Here is a 17,357-nt window from a genome sequence, read left to right as displayed (position 1 = left end):
CGTTTGCAGTGTTTACGTCTTCAGGTCTGACGCTTAGGTAGAGCTGGAGGTCGTCGGCATAGAAATGATATTTACAGGACAGAACCGATGAAATATAGTTGACATATAAAGAAAACAAAAGTGGTCCTAAGACTGATCCTTGTGGCAGTCCCGAGGAAAGATGTTTCCAGGAAGATTTTTCATTTACGCAGACAACACATTGCTGTCTGTCTTTTAAGTAGCTTTCAAACCATCTCACTGCACTAACAGAGAAATTAAGCTGTTGCATTTTTTTGAGCAATATGTCAAAGTTACCAGTGTCAAAAGCTTTGCTGAAGTCCAGTAGCGTCAATATTGCTGCCTTTAGATTGTCAATGGCACATTTCAGGTCGTCTAATACTTTAATTAGAGCAGTGTTTGTGCTGTGATGTTTACGGAAACCGGATTGAAATTTGTGATATAGGCTGAATTCATGCAAGTGTTCAGTGATTTGGTCATGAACAATATATTCGAGTGCTTTGGAAACAGCAGGCAGTATGCTAATTGGTTGGTGCCTTTTGTATCCAATCCCGATGCAATTTCTGTGTTTCATGGTCAATGTGAAGGTCCATGGGATACAGTAAACTAGCACTGCTGCATCGGACTCTAATACTGGCGTCCCAGGAGCCGCTCAAATTACATACTCATAAAATTCACTCTTCTTGTACTTAAGTCGGCATTGTGCCTTTTGTATTCAACCGCGGTGCAATTTCTGTGTTTCATGGTCACTATGAAGGTCAAAGGGATACAGTAAACCTGAACTGGTGCATTGGAATCTAATACTGGTCTCCCAGGAGCCGCTCAAAGCAGAAACTTTTAGAAGTTTCACTCTTCTTGTACTTAAGTCGGCATTGTGCCATTTACATTCAATCCCGATGCATTTTCTGTGTTTCATGGTCAATATGAAAGTCCAAGCGATACAGTAAATCTGCACTGGTGCATTGGAATCTAATCCTGGTCACCCAGGAGCCGCTCAAAACACAAATTCTTAGAAGATTCACTCTAGTTGTACTTAAGTCGGCATTGTGCATTTTGTATTCAATCCCGATGCATTTTCAGTGCTTCATGGTCAATGTGAAGGTCCAAGGTATACAGTAACCTGCACTGGTGCATCGGGATCTAATACGTGACCCACAGGGGCCGCTCAAAGCACAAACTCTTAGAAGATTAACTCTAATTGCAGTTATGTAGGCATTGTGCCTTTGGTATTCAATCGCGATGCAATTTCTGTGTTTCATGCACAATGTGAAGGTCTGAGGGATACAGTAACCCTGCACTGGTGCATCGGAATCTAATACTGGTCTCCCTGGAGCCGCTCTAAGCACAACCTCTTAGGAGATTCACTCCTCTTGTACTTCAGTCGGCATTCTGTCTTTTGTATTCTATCCCGATGAAATTTCTGTGTTTCATGGTCAATGTTAAGGTCCAAGGGATACAGTAAAACTGCACTGGTGCATCGGAATCCAATACTGGTCACCCAGGAGCCGCTCAAAGCTCAAATTCTTAGATGATTCACTATTCTTGTACTTAAGTCGGCATAGTGCAATTTGTTTTCAATCGCGAAGCAATTTGTGTGTTTCATGGTCAATGTGAAGGTCCAAGGGATACATTAAAGCTGGAATAGTGCATCAGAATCTAATACTGGTCTCCCAGGAGCTTCACAAAGCGGGCACTCTTAGAAGATTCACTCTTCTTGTACATAAGTAGGCATTGTGCCTTTTGTATTCAATCCCGATACAATTTCTGTAGTTCATGGTCAATGTGAAAGTCGAAGGTATACAGTAAACCTGCACTGAAGCATCGGAATCTAATAATGGTCTCCCAGGAGTCGCTCAAAGCAGAAACTCTTAGAAGATTCACTCTTCTTGTACTTAGGTCGGCATTGTGCAAATTGTATTCAATCCCGATGTAATTTCTGTGTCTCATGCTCAATGTGAAGGTCCAAGGGATACAGTAAAGCTGGAATAGTGAATCGGAATCAAATACTCTTCCCCTACGAGACGCTCAAAGCACAAACTCTTAGAAGATTCGCTTTTCTTGTACTTAAGTCGGCATTGTGCCATTTGTATTCAATCCCGATGCATTATCTGCACTTCATGGACAATGTGAAGGTCCAAGGTATACAGTATACCTGTACTGGTGCATCGGACTCTAATACTTTACCCATCAGGAGTCACTAAAAGCACAAAATCTTAGAAGCCTCACTCTTCTTGTACATAAGTCGGCGTTGTGCGTTTTGTTTTGATTCCCGATGCAATTTCTGTGTTCCATGGTCTATGTAAGGGCCAACGGATACAGTAAAGCTGGAATAGTGAATCGGAATCAAATACTCTTCCCCTTGGAGACGCTCAAATCACAAAATCTTAGAAGATTCGCTCTTCTTGTACTTAAGTCGGCATTGCGTCTTTTGTATTCAATCACGGTGCCATTTCTGTATTTCATGGTCAATGTGAAAGTCCAAGGGATACAGTAAGCCTGCATTGGTGCATTGGAATCTAATACTGGTCTCCCAGCAGCCGTACATGTCAGAAAGTCTTTGAAGATTCACTCGTCTTGTACTTAAATCATTGAGCCTCTTGTATTCAATCCCGATGCATTTTCTGTGCATCATGGTCAATGTGAGGGTCCAAGGGATTCAGTAACCCTGCACTGGTGTATGGGAATCTAAAACTGGTCTCCCAGGAGCCACTCAAAGCACATACACTTGGAAGATTCACACTTCTTGTACTTAAGTCGGCATTGTGCCTTATCTATTCAATCCCAATGCAATTTCTGTGTTTCATGGTAAACGCGAAAGTCGAAGGGATACAGTAAACCAGCACTGGTGCATCGGAATCTAATACTGGTCACCAAGCAGGCGCTCAAAGCACAAACTCTTAGAAGATTCACTATTCTTGTATTTAAGTCGGCTTTGTGACTTTTGTATTCGATCCCGATGCATTTTCAGTGTTTCATGGTCAATGTTAGGGTCCAAGGGATTCACTAAACCTGCACTGGTGCATCGGAATCTAATACTGGTCTCCCAGCAGTCGCTCAAAGCACAAACTCGTAGAAGATTCACTCTTCTTGTATTTAGGTCGGCATTCAGCCTTTTGTATTCAATCCCGATGCACTATCTGAGTTTCATGGTCAATGTGAAAGTCCAAGGGATACAGTTAACCACACTGGTGCATCAGAATCTAATACTGGTCTCCCACGAGCCGCTCAAAGAGAAACTCTTAGAAGATTCACTCTTCTTGTACTTAAGTCGGCATTGTGCATTTTGTATTCAACCCCAATGCAATTTCTGTGTCTCATGGTCAATACGAAGGTCCAAGGGATTCCGTTAACCTGCACTGGTGCATCGGAATGTAATACAGGTCTCCCAGGAGCCGCTCAAAGCGCAAACTCTTAGAAGATTCACTCTTCTTGTACTTAAGTCGGCATTGAGCCTTTTGTATTCAATCCTGATGCAATTTCGGTGCATCATGGGCAATGTGAAGGTCCAAGGGATTCAGTAAACCTGCACTGGTGCATGGGAATCAAATACAGGTCTCCCAGAAGTGTCTCAAAGAAGAAACTCTTGGAAGATTCACACTACTCGTACTTAAGTCGGCATTGTGCCTTATGTATTCAATCCCGATGCAATTTCTGTGTTTCATGGTCAATGCGAAAGTCGAAGGGATACTGTAAACCAGCACCTGTGCATCGGAATGTAATACTGGTCACCCAGGAGCGGCTCAAAGCAGAGACTTTTAGAAGTTTTACTCTTCTTGTACTTAAGTCGGCATTGTGCTTTTTTGTATTCAATCCCGATGCATTTTCTGAGTTTCATGGTCAATGTGAACGTTTAAGCGCTGCAGTAAATCAGCACTGGTGCATTGTAATCTAATACTGGTCTCCCAGGAGCCGCTCAAAGCATAAACTCTTAGAAGATTCACTATTCTTGTAGTTAAGTCGGCATTGTGCATTTTGTATTCAATTCCGATGCATTTTCAGTGGCTCATGGTCAATGTGACGGTCCAAGGTATACAGTAACATGCACTGGGGCATCGGAATCTAATACTCGACCCGCAGGGGCCGCTCAAAGCACAAACTCGTAGAAGATTAACTCTAATTGTACTTAAGTGGGAATTATGCCTCTGGTATTCAATCGCGATGCAATATCTGTGTTTCGTGCACAATGTGAACGTCCGAGGGATACAGTAAACCTGCACTGGTGCATCGGAAACTAATACTGGTCTGCCAGGAGCAGCTCAAAACACAAGCTCATAGAAGATTCACTCTTCTTGTACATAAGGCGGCATACAGCCAATTGTATTCAATCCCGATGAAATTTCTGTGGTTCATGGTCAATGTGAAAGTCGAAGGGATACAGTAAACCTACACTGGTGCATCGGAATTTAATACTGGTCTCCCAGGAGTCGCTTAAAGCAGAAACTGTTACAAGATTCACTTTTCTTGTACATAAGTCGGCATTGTGCATTTTGTATTCAGTCCCGATGTAGTTTCTGTGTCTCATGGTCAATGTGAAGGTCAGAGAGATACAGTAAACCCGAACTGGTGCATCGAAATCTAATACTGGTCTCCCAGGAGAGGCTCAAAGCAGAAACTCTTAGCACATTCACTCTTCTTGTATATAAGTCGGTATTGTTCCATTTGAATTCAATCCCGATGCAATTTCTATGTTTCATGGTCAATGTGAAACTCCAAGGAATACAGTAAACCTGCACTGGTGCATGGGAATCTAATACAGGTGTCCCAGGAGCCACTCAAAGCACAAACACTTGGAAGATTCACACTTCTTGTACTTAAGTCGGCATTGTGCCTTATGTATTCAATCCCGATGCAATTTCTGTGTTTCATGGTCAACGCGAAAGTCGAATGGATACAGTAAACCAGCACTGGTGCATCGAAATCTAATACTGGTCTGTCAGGAGCCGCTCAAAGCAGAAACTTTTAGAAGTTTCACTCTTCTTGTACTTAAATCGGCTTTGTGCCTTTTGTTTTCAATCCCAATGCATTTTCTGTGTTTCATGGGCAGTGTGAAGGTCCAAAGGGATACAGTAAATCTGCACTGGTGCATTGGAATCTAATACTGGTCTCCCAGTAGCAGCTCAAACCACAAACTCTGAGAAGATTCACTCTTCTTGTACTTAAGTCGGCATTGTGCCTTTTGTATTCAATCCCGATGCATTTTCAGTGCTTCTTGGTTAATGTGAAGGTCCAAGGTATACAGTAACATGCACTGGTGAATTGGAATCTAATACTTGCCCCCCAGGGGCCGCTCAAAGCACAAACACTTAGAAGATTAACTACAATTGTAGATAAGTCGGCATTGTGCCGTTGATATTCAATCGCGATGCAATTTCTGTGTTTCATGCCCAATGTGAAGGTCCAAGACATTCAGTAAACCTGCACTGGTGCATCGGAATCTAATACTGGTGTACCAGGACAAACTCAAAGCACAAACTCTTAGACAATTCACTCTTTATGTACTTAAGTCAGCATTGTGCCTTTTGTATTCAATCCTGATGCATTTTCTGTGTTTCATGGTCAATGTGAAGGTCCAAGGTGTACTGTATAGCTGCACAGGTGCATCGGAATCTAATACTTTACCCATCAGGAATCACTCAAAGCTTAAATTCTTAGAAGATTCACTCATCTTGTACATACGGCGGCATAGAGCCTATTGTATTCAATCCCGATGAAATTTCTGTGTTTCATGGTCAATGTGAAAGTCAAAGGGATACAGTAAACCTGCACTGGTGCATCGGAACTTAATACTGGTCTCACAGGAGTCGCTTAAAGCAGAAACTCTTTCAAGATTCACTCTTCTTGTACATAAGCCGGCATTGTGGATTTTGTATTCAATCCCGATGTAGTTTCTGTGTCTCATGGTCAATGTGAAGGTCAAAGAGATACAGTAACCTGACCTGGTGCAGCGGAATCTTATACCTGATCCCCAGGGTCCGCTCAAAGCACAAACTCTTAGAAGATTATCTCTAATTGTACAAAAGTCGGCATTGTGCCTTTGGTATTCAATCGCGATGCAATTTCTGTGTTTCATGCACAATGTGAAGGTTCGAGGGATACAGTAAACCTGCATTGGTGCATCGGAATCAAAAACTGGTCTCCCAGGAGATGCTCAAACCACAAACTCTTAGAAGATTCAATCTTCTTGTACTTACGTCGGCATTGTGCCATTTGAATTTAATTGCTATGCAATCTCTGTGTTTCATGGTCAATGGGAAGGTCCAAAGTATACAGTAAACCTGAATTGGTGCATCGGAATCTAATACTGGTCTCCCAGGAGCTACTCAAAGCACATACACTTGGAAGATTCACACTTCTTTTACTTCAGTCGGCATTGTGCCTTATGTATTCAATCCCGATGCAATTTCTGTGTTTCATGGTAAACGCGAAAGTCGAAGGGATACAGTAAATCAGCACTGGTGCATCGGCATCTAACACTGGTCACCAAGGAGCGGCTCAAAGCACAAACTCTTAGAAGATTCACTCTTCTTGTACCTAAGTCGGCATTGTGCCATTTGCATTCAATCCCGAAGCAAATCTATGTTTCATGGTCAATGTGAAAGTCCAAGGGATAAAGTAAACCAGCACTGATGCATCGGAAACTAATACTGGTCTCCCAGGAGCCGCACAAAGCACAAACTCTTGAAACATTCACTCTTCTTGTACTTAAGTCGGCATTGTGCGTTTTGTATTCAATCCCGATGTAATTTATGTGTCTCAACGTCAATGTGAGGGTCCAACGGATTCAGTAAACCTGCACTGGTGCATCGGAATCTAATACTGGTCTCCCAGGAGCCACTCAAATCACATTCTCTTAGAAGATTAACTGTTATTGTAATTAATGCGGCATTGTGTCTTTTGTATTCAATCGCGGTGCAACTTCTGTGTTTCATGGTCAATGTGAAGGTCCAGGGGAGACAGTAAGCCTGCATTGGTGCATCGGAATCTAATACTGGTCTCCCAGCAGCCGTACATGGCAGAAACTCTTAGAAGATTCACTCTTCTGCTACTTAAATCATTGAGGGTTTTGTATTCAATCCCGATGCATTTTCTGTGCATCATGGTCAATGTGAAGGTCCAAGGGATTCAGTAGCCCTGCACTGGTACATGGGAATCCAAAACTGGTCTCCCAGGAGCCACTCAAAGCACATACACTTGGAAGATTCACACTTCTTGTACTTAAGTCGGCATTGTGCCTTATGTATTCAACCCCGATGCAATTTCTGTGTTTCATGGTAAACGCGAAAGTCGGAGGGATACAAAAACCAGCACTGGTGCATAGGAATCTAATACTGGTCACCAAGGAGCCGCTCAACGCACAAACTCTTAGAAGATTCACTATACTTGTATTTGAGTCGTCATTGTGACTTTTGTATTCAATCCCGATGCATTTTCAGTGTTTCATGGTCAATGTTAGGGTCCAAGGGATTCACTAAACCTGCACTGGTGCATCGGAATCTAATACTGGACCAAAGGAGATGCTCAAAGCACAAACTCTTAGAAGATTCACTCTCCTTGTACTTAAGTCGGCATTGTGCCTTTTGTTTTCAATCCCGACGCAATTTCTGTGTTTCATGTTCAATTTGAAGGTCCAAGGAATTCAATAAACCTGCACTGGTGCATCGGATTCTAATATTGGTCTCCCAGCAGCTGCTCAAAGCACAAACTCGTAGAAGATTCTATCTTCTTGTATTTAAGTCGGCATTCTGCCTTTTGTATTCAATCCCGATGCACTATCTGTGTTTCATGCTCAATGTAAAAGTCCAAGGGATTTAGTTAACCCACACTGGTGCATCAGAATCTAATACTGGTCTCCCACGAGCCGCTCAAAGCAGAAACTCTTAGAAGTTTCAGTATTCTTGTAGTTAAGTCGGCATTGTGCCTATTGTATTCAATCCTGATCCAGTTTCTGTTAGGGTCCAAGGGATTCACTAAACCTGCACTGGTGCATCGGAATCTAATACTGGACCAAAGGAGATGCTCAAAGCACAAACTCTTAGAAGATTCACTCTTCTTGTACTTAAGTAGGCATTGTGATTTTTGTATTCAATCCCGATGTAGTTTCTGTCTCTCATGGTCAATGTGAAGGTCCAAGGGATTCATTAAACCTGCACTGGTGCATCGGAATCTAATACTGGTCTCCCAGGAGCCGATCAAATCACAAACCCTTAGAAGATTCACTCTTCTTGTACTTAATACGGCATTGTGTCTTTTGTATCAAATCACGGTGCAATTTCTGTGTTTCATGGTCAATATGGAGGTCCAAGGGATACAGTTAAGCTAGAATAGCGCATCGGATTCTAATAATGGTCTCCAGGGAGCCGCGCAAAGCACAAAGAAGTAGAAGATTCACTCTACTTGTACTTAAGGCTGCATTCTGTCTTTTGCATTCTATCCCGATGCAATTTCTGTATTTCATGGTCAATGTTAAAGTCCAAGGGATACAGTAAACTTGCAGTGGTGCATTGGAATCTAATACTGGTCCCCCAGGAGAGACTCAAACCACAAACTCTTAGAAGATTCACTCCTCTATTACTTAAGTCGGCATTGTGCCTTTTGTATTTAATCGAGATGCAATTTCTGTGTTTCATGGTCAATAGGAAGGTCCAAAGTATTCAGTAAACCTGAACTGTTGCATCCAAATCTAATACTGGTCTCCCAGGAGCCGCACAAAGCACAAACTCTTGAAACATTCACTCTTCGTGCACTTAAGTCGGCATTTTGCCTTTGGAATTCAATCTCGATGCAATTTCTGTGTTTCATGATCAATGTGAAGTTCCAAGGGATACAGTAAACCTCGATTGGTGCATTGGAATCTAATACTGGTTTCCCAGGAGCCGCTCAAAGCACAAACTCTTAGAAGATTCACTCTTCTTGTACTTAAGTCGGCATTGTGCGTTTTGTATTCAATCCCGATGTAATTTATGTGTCTCAACGTCAATGTGAGGGTCCAACGGATTCAGTAAACCTGCACTGGTGCATCGGAATCTAATACTGGTCTCCCAGGAGCCACTCAAATCACATTCTCTTAGAAGATTAACTGTTATTGTAATTAATGCGGCATTGTGTCTTTTGTATTCAATCGCGGTGCAATTTCTGTGTTTCATGGTCAATGTGAAGGTCCAGGGGAGACAGTAAGCCTGCATTGGTGCATCGGAATCTAATACTGGTCTCCCAGCAGCCGTACATGGCAGAAACTCTTAGAAGATTCACTCTTCTGCTACTTAAATCATTGAGGGTTTTGTATTCAATCCCGATGCATTTTCTGTGCATCATGGTCAATGTGAAGGTCCAAGGGATTCAGTAGCCCTGCACTGGTACATGGGAATCCAAAACTGGTCTCCCAGGAGCCACTCAAAGCACATACACTTGGAAGATTCACACTTCTTGTACTTAAGTCGGCAATGTGCCTTATGTATTCAATCCCGATGCAATTTCTGTGTTTCATGGTAAACGCGAAAGTCGGAGGGATACAGTAAACCAGCACTGGTGCATAGGAATCTAATACTGGTCACCAAGGAGCCGCTCAAAGCACAAACTCTTAGAAGATTCACTATACTTGTATTTAAGTCGTCATTGTGACTTTTGTATTCAATCCCGATGCATTTTCAGTGTTTCATGGTCAATGTTAGGGTCCAAGGGATTCACTAAACCTGCACTGGTGCATCGGAATCTAATACTGGACCAAAGGAGATGCTCAAAGCACAAACTCTTGGAAGATTCACTCTCCTTGTACTTAAGTCGGCATTGTGCCTTTTGTTTTCAATCCCGACGCAATTTCTGTGTTTCATGTTCAATTTGAAGGTCCAAGGAATTCAATAAACCTGCACTGGTGCATCGGAATCTAATACTGGTCTCCCAGCAGCTGCTCAAAGCACAAACTCGTAGAAGATTCTATCTTCTTGTATTTAAGTCGGCATTCTGCCTTTTGTATTCAATCCCGATGCACTATCTGTGTTTCATGCTCAATGTGAAAGTCCAAGGGATTTAGTTAACCCACACTGGTGCATCAGAATCTAATACTGGTCTCCCACGAGCCGCTCAAAGCAGAAACTCTTAGAAGTTTCAGTATTCTTGTAGTTAAGTCGGCATTGTGCCTATTGTATTCAATCCTGATCCAGTTTCTGTTAGGGTCCAAGGGATTCACTAAACCTGCACTGGTGCATCGGAATCTAATACTGGACCAAAGGAGATGCTCAAAGCACAAACTCTTAGAAGATTCACTCTTCTTGTACTTAAGTAGGCATTGTGATTTTTGTATTCAATCCCGATGTAGTTTCTGTCTCTCATGGTCAATGTGAAGGTCCAAGGGATTCATTAAACCTGCACTGGTGCATCGGAATCTAATACTGGTCTCCCAGGAGCCGATCAAATCACAAACCCTTAGAAGATTCACTCTTCTTGTACTTAATACGGCATTGTGTCTTTGGTATCAAATCACGGTGCAATTTCTGTGTTTCATGGTCAATATGGAGGTCCAAGGGATACAGTTAAGCTAGAATAGCGCATCGGATTCTAATAATGGTCTCCAGGGAGCCGCGCAAAGCACAAAGAAGTAGAAGATTCACTCTACTTGTACTTAAGGCTGCATTCTGCCTTTTGCATTCTATCCCGATGCAATTTCTGTATTTCATGGTCAATGTTAAAGTCCAAGGGATACAGTAAACTTGCAGTGGTGCATTGGAATCTAATACTGGTCCCCCAGGAGAGACTCAAACCACAAACTCTTAGAAGATTCACTCCTCTATTACTTAAGTCGGCATTGTGCCTTTAGTATTCTATCCCGATGCAATTTCTGTATTTCATGGTCAATGTTAAAGTCCAAGGGATACAGTAAACTTGCAGTGGTGCATTGGAATCTAATACTGGTCCCCCAGGAGAGACTCAAACCACAAACTCTTAGAAGATTCACTCCTCTATTACTTAAGTCGGCATTGTGCCTTTAGTATTCAATCCCAATGCAATTTCTGTGCTTCATGGTCAATGTGAGAGTCGAAGGGATACAGTAAACCTGCTGTGGTGCATTGGAATATAATACTGGTCTCCCAGGGAGCGCTCAAACCAAAAACTCTTAGAAGATTCACTCTTCTTGTACTTAAGTCGGCATTGTGCCTTATGTATTCAATCCCGATGCAATTTCTATGTTTCATGGTCAATGTTAGGGTCCAAGGGATTCACTAAACCTGCACTGATACATCGGAATCTAATACTGGACTCCAGGAGATTCTCAAAGCACAAACTCTTAGAAGATTCACTCTCCTTGTACTTAATTCGGGATTGTGCCTCTTGTTTTCAATCCCGACGCAATTTCTGTGTTTCATGTTCGATTTGAAGGTCCAAGGAATTCAATAAACCTGCACTGGTGCATCGGAATCTAATACTGTTCTCCCAGCAGCCGCTCAAAGCACAAGCTCGTAGAAGATTCACTCTTCTTGTATTTAAGTCGGCATTCTGCCTTTTGTATTCAATACCGATGCACTATCTGTGTTTCATGCTCAATTTGAAAGTCGAATGGATTTAGTTAACCCGCACTGGTGCATCAGAATCTAATACTGGTTTCCCACGAGCCGCTCGAAGCAGAAACTCTTAGGAGCTTCACTCTTCTTGTACTAAAGTCGGCATTTTGCATTTTGTATTCAACCCCGATGCAATTCCTGTGCCTCATGGTCAATGCGAAGGTCCAAGGGATACAGTAAACCTGCATTGGTGCATCGGAATCTAATACTGGTCTCCCAGGAGCCGCTCATGCACAAACTCTTAGAAGATTCACTCTTCTTGCACTTTAGCCGGTATTGTGCCTTTTGTATTCAATCGCGATGCCATTTGCTAAAATTCATGATCAATGTGAGTGTTCAATGGATACAGTTAGCCTGAACTGGTGCATCGGAATCTAATACTGGTCTACAAGTTGACGCTCAAAGCTCAAACTCTTCGATGATTCACTCTTCTATTACTTAAGTCGGCATTGTGCCTTTTGTATTCAATCCCGATGCAATTTCTGTGTCTCATGGTCAATGTGAAGGTCCAAGGGATACAGTAAAACTGCATTGGTGCATCGGAATCTAATACTGGTCTCCAAGGAGCCGCTCATGCACAAAATCTTAGAAGAATCACTCTTCTTGTACTTAAGTCGGTATTATGTGTTTTGTATTCAATCCCGATGTAATTTCTATGTCTCATGATCAATGTGAAAGTCCAAGGGAATCGGTAAACCTGCACTGGTGCTTCGGAATCTAATACTGGTCCCCCAGGAGCCGCTCAAATCACAAACTATTAGAAGATTCACTCTTCTAGGACTTATGTCGTCATTGTTCCATTTGAATTCAATCCCGATGCAATTTCTGTGTTTCATGGTCAATGTGAATGTCCAACTGATACAATAAACCTGCATTGGCGCATCGGAATCTAATACTGGTCTCCCAGGAGCCGCTCAAAGAACAAACACTTGGAAGATTTTCACTTCTTGTACTTAAGTCGGCATTGTGCCTTATGTATTCAATCACGATGCAATTTCTGAGTTTGATGGTCAATGCGAAAGTCGAAGGGATACAGTAAACCAGCACTGGTACATCGGAATGTAATACTGGTCTCCCAGGAGCCGCTCAATGCAGAAACTTTTACAAGGTTCACTCGTCTTGTACTTAAGTCGGCATTGTGCCTTTTGTATTCAATCTCGATGCAGTTTCTCTGTTTCATGGTCAATGTGAAAGTCCAAGCGCTACAGTAAATCTGGACTGGTGCATTGGAATCTAATACTGGTCTCCCAGGAGGCGCTCAAAGCACAAACTCTTAGAAGATTCACTATCCTTGTATTTAAGTCGGCATTGTGCCTTTTGTATTCAATCCTGATCCAATTTCTGTGTTTCATGGTCAATGTGAAGGTCCAAGGGATACAGTAAACCTGCACTGGTGCATCGGAATCTAATACTGGTTTCCCAGGGGCCAATCAAAGCACAAACACTTTGAAGATTCACTCTTCTTTTACTTAAGTCGGCATTGTCCCTATTGTATTCAATCCCAATTCAATTTCTGTGTTTCATGGTCAATGTGAAGGTCCAAGGAATGCTGCAAATCTGCACTTGTGCATCGGAATTTAATTCTGGTCTCCCAGGAACAGCTCAAAACACAAACTCTTTGAAGATTCACTGTTGTTGTACTTAAGTCGGCATTGTGTATTTTGTATTCAATCCCGATTCATTTTCAGCGTTTCATGGTCAATGTGAAGGTCCAAGGTATACTGTAACCTGCACTGGTGGATCGGAATCTAACACTTGACCCCCAGGGGCCGCTCAAAGCACAAACTCTTAGAACATTAACTCTAATTGTACTTAAGTCGGCATTGTGCCCTTTGTATTCAATCCCGATGCAATTTCTGTGTCTCATGGTCAATATGAACGTCCGAGGGATACAGTAAACCTGCACTGCTGCATCGGAATCTAATACTAGTCTCCCAGGAGCCGCTCTAAGCACAACCTCTTAGGAGATTCACTCCTCTTATACTTAAGTCGGCATTCGGTGTTTTGTATTCAATTCTGATGCAATTTCTGTGTTTCATCGTCAATGTTAAGGTCCAAGGGACACAGTAAAACTGCACTGGTGCATCGGGATTCAATACTGGTCTCCCAGTAGTCGCTCAAAACTCAAATTCTTAGATGATTCACTCTTCTTGTACTTATGTCGGCATTAGGCCTTTTGTATTCAATCCCGATGCAATTTCTGTGTTTCATGGTCAATGTGAAGGTCCAAGGTATACAGTATACCTGCACTGGAGCATCGAAATCTAATACTTTACCCATTAGGAGTCGCTCAAAGCACAAACTCTTAGAAGATTCACTCATCTTGTACATAAGGCGGCGTAGAGCCTATCGTATTCAATGCAGATGAAATTTCTGTGTTTCATGGTTAATGTGAAAGTCGAAAGGATACAGTAAACCTGCGCTGGTGCATCGGAATCTAATACTGGTCCCCCAGGATCCGCTAAAATCACAAACTCTTAGAAGATTCATTCTTCTTGTACTTAATTCGGCATTGTGTCCTTTGTATTCAATTGCGGTGCAATTTCTGGGTTTCATGGTCAATATGAAGGTCAAAGGGATACAGTAAACCTGAACTGGTGCATCGGAATGTAATACTGGTCTCCCAGGATACGCTCAAAGCAGAAACTCATGGAAGATACACTCTTCTTGTACTTAAGTCGGCATTGTTCCATTTCAATTCAATCCTGATGCATTTTCTGTGTTTCATGGTCAATGTGAAAGTCGAAGGGATACAGTAAACCTGCATTGATGCATTGGAATCTAATACTGGTCTCCCAGGAGCCGCTCAAAACTCAAATTCTTAGATGATTCACTCTTCTTGTACTTAGGTCGGCATTAAGCCGTTTGTATTCAATCCCGATCCAATTTCTGTGTTACATGGTCAATATGACAGTCCAAGGGATAGAGTAAACCTGCATTGGTGCAGCGGAATCTAATACTGGTCTCCCAGGAGACGCTCTAGGCACAACCACTTAGGAGATTCACTCCTCTTGTACTGAAGTCGGCATTGGGTGTTTTGTATTCAATCCCGATGCAATTTCTGTGCATCCTGGCCATGTGAAGGTCCAAAGGATTCAGTAAACCTGCACTGGTGCATGGGAATCTAATACACGTATTACAGGAGCCACTCAAAGCACAAACACTTGGAAGATTCACTCCTCTTGTACTTAAGTCGGCATTGTGCCTTTTGTATTCATTCCTGATGCAATATCTGTGTTTCATGCACATTGTGAAGGTCCAAGACATTCAGTAAACCTGCACTGGTGCATCGGAATCTAATACTGGTCTCCCAGGAGCCGTTCAAAGTTCAAAATGTTAGAAGATTCAGTCTTCTTGTACCTAAGTCGGCATTGTGCCTTTTGTATTCAATCCCGATCAAATTTCTGTGTGTCACGGTCAATGAGAAGGTCCAAGGGATACAGGAAACCTGCACTGGTGCATCGGAATCTAATACTGGTCTCCCAGGGGCCGCTCAAAGAACAAACTCTCAGAAGATTCACTCTTCTTGTACTTAAATCGGCATTGTGCCTTTTGTATTCAATCCCGATGCAATTTCTGTGTTTCATGATCAATGTGAGGGTCCAAAGGATTCAGTAAACCTGCACTGGTGAATCGGAGTCTATTACTGGTCTCCCAGGAGACGCTCAAACTACAAACTCATAGACGTTTCACTGTTTCTGTACTTAAGTCGTAAATGTGCCATTAGTATTCAATCCCAATGCAATTTCTGTGTTACACGGTCACTGTGAAAGTCCAAGGGATACAGTGATCCTGCACTGGTGCATTGGAATATAATACTGGTCTGCCACGAGTAGCTCAAAACACAAACTCTTAGAAGTTTCACTCTTCTTGTCCTTAAGTCGTCATAGTGGCTATTCTATTCAATCCCGATCCAATTTCTGTCTTTCATGGTCAATGTGAAGGTACAAGGGATACAGTAAACCTGCACTGGTTCGTCGGAATCTAATACTGGTCTCCCAGAAGCCGCTCAAAGCACAAATTCTTAGAAGATTCACTCGTCCTGTACCTAAGTTGGCATTGTGCCTTTTGTATTCAATCCCGATGCAATTTCTATGTATCATGGTCAATGTGAAGGTCCAACGGATTCAGTAAACCTACACTGGTGCATCGGATTCTAATCCTGGTCTCCCAGGAGCCGCTCAAAGCACAAACTCTTAGAAGATTCACTCTTCTTGTACTTAAGTTGGCATTGTGTTATTTGTATTCAATCCCCACGCAGTTTGTGTGTTTCATGGTCAATGTTACGGTCCAAGGGATACAGTAAATCTGCACTGGTGCATCGGAATCTATCACTGGTCTCCCAGGAGCCGCTCAAATCACAAAGTCTTAGAAGATTCACTCTTCTTGTACTTAAGTCGGCATTGTGCCATTTTTATTCAGTCACGATGCAATTTCTGTGTTTCACGGTCAATATGAAAGTCCAAGGGGTACAGTAAACCTGCACTGGTGCATCGGAATCTAATACTGGTCTACCAGTTGACGCCCACATCACAAACTCTTAGATGATTCACTCTTCTTGTACTTAAGTCTGCATTGTGCCATTTGTATTCAATCCCGATGCAATTTCTGTGTTTCGTGGTCAATGTGAAAGACCAAGGGATACAGTAAACCTTCATTGGTGCATCGGAGTCTAATACTGGTCTCCCAGGAGAAACTCAAAGCACAAACTCTTAGAAGATTCACTCCTAATGTACTTAAGACGGCATTGTGCATTTTGTATTCAATCCCGATCGAATTTCTGTGTTTCATGGTCAATGTGAAGGTATAAAGGATACAGTAAACCTGCACTGGTGCATCGGAATCTAATACTGGTCTCCCAGGAGCCGCTGGAAGCACAAACTCTTAGAAGATTCACTCTTCTTGTACTTAACTTGGCATTGTGTGTTTTGTATTCAATCCCGATGCAATCTCTGTTTTTCACGGTCAATGTCCTGCAAAGTAGTGTTCCACGGCCTGCACAATCTAGAGACCTGTCCCACAAATCCACCCACCACCTCCTACAGCAGTCCAGTCGCAGGCATCTCCCACCATATAAAAGGCACGATCATGTGCAAAAGCAACCTGTTAAAAATCAGCTATGCTGCAATTACCATACAATTTTCCATGTAGGGATGACAAGTAACCAACTGTTCACTCGCAGTAATGTCTAGCACCAAACTGTGGCAAACCACAGACTTGACATTGCAGTTGCCAAGAGGCTGTACACCACTTCAACAACTGCTTTACTATACATACCATTTGGATATTCCCTTCCAGTGCAAGTTTCTCTGAACTACACAGGTGGAAATTGTCTCTCCAGCACATCTAGTGCCATCCACTTGACCTAAACCTCTGCTAATTTGTTTCCCACTGTATCACTTTACCTTTTCCCTTCTCTCTTCTGTACCCACCAATCTTTTCCCATTCAGACCATGTACTGTCTTCTCCAATCACTCTGCCCCCCCACCCCCAGCAGCTACTGCGGGTGTGTACATTTGGTGTTTGTGTGGTTTCCAAACTAAACCATGTTCATTTTAGATATGTTATATCCATATACTTTACCTGAAACTAATTCTCTGAGGTACTGAGACTACTGCTTCCTGGTTCAGGGTTTCTATTTTCAGCTAACACAGTAGTATTGTCTACAAACAAAAGTGTATGGGACAGGATATTTACCAGTGAATCATTCACACTGGACACCAAAAAGACTGTTGTGGGGCATGTAGACAACCCCTGAGATGGTTCACCAAGGCTGTGTGACTGCAGGAGCAGACAGCAAAAACTCTA

This window comes from Schistocerca americana, chromosome X (genome assembly GCF_021461395.2).
Source record: "Schistocerca americana isolate TAMUIC-IGC-003095 chromosome X, iqSchAmer2.1, whole genome shotgun sequence".
NCBI classification, from domain to species: Eukaryota; Metazoa; Arthropoda; class Insecta; order Orthoptera; family Acrididae; genus Schistocerca; species Schistocerca americana.
This window is presented reverse-complemented; position numbering follows the sequence as displayed.